The sequence below is a fragment of the Habropoda laboriosa genome, unplaced genomic scaffold (assembly GCF_001263275.1).
Source record: "Habropoda laboriosa isolate 0110345459 unplaced genomic scaffold, ASM126327v1 scaffold131, whole genome shotgun sequence".
In the NCBI taxonomy this organism is placed as follows: domain Eukaryota; kingdom Metazoa; phylum Arthropoda; class Insecta; order Hymenoptera; family Apidae; genus Habropoda; species Habropoda laboriosa.
The window spans coordinates 168,793-171,422 of NW_017100230.1; the positions used below are offsets into that span (position 1 = coordinate 168,793).

The 2,630-nt window shown below is 46.4% G+C and overlaps 1 protein-coding gene across 1 annotated transcript in view; it reads left to right on the top strand.

The window, feature by feature from the left end:
• Positions 1-2,630, top strand: part of LOC108571457 (discoidin domain-containing receptor 2-like) — a 76,858-nt gene that overhangs the window by 22,270 nt on the left and 51,958 nt on the right. The window lies entirely within an intron of this gene.

Consider the following 2,630-nt stretch of genomic DNA (forward strand, 5'->3'; position numbering starts at 1 on the left):
GCCGCAAGCTCGACGATCAAGAATCGAAGACCGGACCGAAGGATTATCCCGCTCGAAACGTAAGCCGCTTATCGCGAATCCGTAAGCTAATTTCGTACCAGAGATGCGCCACTTTGTCGAGCCCTGCTTCCAAGCCTCGAGCCTTGCGGCCTTTGTGTTCCCGAGTTTCGCGAATGGGCGTCTGCATTATACACAAGAAGTCCTCGAGCGAGACGGTGGATCTTTGATTTTTCTTTCTGCCAATTTTCAACCTTCGAGCGTTTTCGCTCGCAGCGGCTGTAGTTACGAGCATATTCAATTCAAATATCGAAGAGCAGGATAATATACGATCGGTATTCAACTTTTGAACTGGTTTCCTTGTAAAATTCAGTCTTTGAGTTATATCACTATCAATGCCAAGCGTTGATACGAACGAGAAAAACAGAAGAGAGAGCTTGGATTTGCTCGAGAATACCGCGAATTCCTACCTGAAAATGATTAAAAAGGCTTCGACACGTAATGCCTGCAGAAAGATTTATCGTACTAGAAGAGAATTTTTCTACAAACAAGAATTCATAAAGCTCGAGCACCAGTTCGTAGACCGTAAAGATGGCTACTAGAGCTTGAACATATTACTACATCGCTAGTTGCGAAAGGGTTAATTGAAAGATACGGTACACGTTTGGACATACAAGAGCTGACCAGTCTTTACGACTGAAGAAATACGTGTAGAAAGTAACGAACGTGCAGATTGCTACAAGTGACTCGTTAGAAAACTGTCAATTAAACGATTATTACTGTTTTCTCGTTTCGTTACGGACAAACGTGATTTACGACGAGCGTGTTAACCCTTTCAGCGCGGAACACTCTAGAGTGCTAAACGCTTATTACATCCTCCCATACGACAATGTACAAGCTTCGATCATTCGTCGGCGAATACGTTTCTTGTACGACAATCTCTATGAAAACTACACAAGGACACTTAATTACGTGTCTGTGCCGAGAGGATGTAAATCCGACAGGTATAACGAAAGAAATCCTGTAGAGATACGATCACGTTCACCGAAGAGTTCTCCACCTCTAAACTAATCAAGCCTAGAATAAACCTGTCAATATCCCAATAAATATCCAAGTAAATTAACCGTGCAACTAAGAAACTTATCGAAGAATTAAGAGCACTTGGTAGCGAAACGAATAGCCTCGACAGGATACACCGGGGCTGTTTCAACAAGTACCGGTTTAAAGTGGAAGCAACGTGCAATAAGAGAGGCTCGTAAGGAGGGTACCCCGCCATAGGCGACACGACAACGTTTTTGCTCAACTTATCGTCCACAGTCTTCGGTCCGGTGTTTATGGACTTCGTCGATGCAGCTATTACGACACTTTAAGCCCCGTGTCCCTTCGGGCGCGATCCCGAAGTTGACATGACGGTCATTAATGCACGAACGGTTCTGGCTTGGTTTTACGACGCTACCAAGTCGAACGATACATCTTTGAGAGGCATAGAGGGAAAAAGCTCGAACGAGCAGAGCAGAGCAAATTGGTCAGGCGATCGGTTCTCGCTCTCTCCCTCTCTCTCTCTCTCTCTCTCTCTCTACATCTCTCTGCTGTCCGGTCGGGATCTTATTAATATTGATGGACCAAGTGAGCCAGGATTAACGTGGCAAGGGACTGCGGTCTGGTCTGGCGTGCCACGGTGGTTCGAGTCGCGTGTTCCACTTCGTGATTTCGTGTAAAGTCTAATTTCGACGGCGATACGATCGCCAGACGCTCTCGGGCACGCTTCAACTGCCGATTGTTCCCTTTGTGCATCGAACAACCGATAGAAATTAGCGTTCGTTGTGTGCACGTGCCAGACCGGTGTTTCGTGATTTATGAGTTTCGAACCGAAAGTCCTTACAGGTACTTGCTTACAGAGTTGCTGCTGACGAGACGACGCGTCGATTATCGTCGCGATTTCTTTAAAAGGAGTATGTAAAAGGCTGAATAATCGCATGGGGTAGAAATTCGTGGGCTTGGGTGGGGCGATTTATCAAAGGTATCAGCTTGTTCAACCAAGTTCAAAGAAGTTCGCGAATCAGGATATTGAATTACTTGCCCCGTAGATATCGTCATTAAATGCAAATCCAGCCGGCTACTAGGCGTCACAGGATTAATCATCCCATCGTCGCCGTGAAACTTTCACGTTGCCGGGGTTTAAAAAATTCCGGCCTCGCAGAACGGGCTGACATGCAAAATAAAACTGTAAATTTCCCCGAAGGCCAGTCGAGTGGCGCGAGAACCGCCTCTCTTTCTCTCTCTCTCTCTCTCTCTCTTTCTCTTTTTAGTAAATCGGTTATCCGATCGACCATCTCTATACATCCGCTGTCCAGTTACTGCCTTATTAATATTGATGGACCACTCGCGCCGGCGCTAATGCAGCAGCAGCAGCGTACTGGAGAAGTTCTTGAGACGACGACGACGACGCCTTCACCGTCACGTGTTCAACCTTATGATTTCATGCAAAGACCAACTTCCATCCTTCACCAGCCTCATGATTATTCACTAATTCGCGGCCAAGCTGTCCCAATTATCGGTCTCCAAGAGATACTTCTTGGTCGATCGCGTCGAGAAGATCCTCTTTCTCGCCCCAACCTTCTCATCCTGCTTGT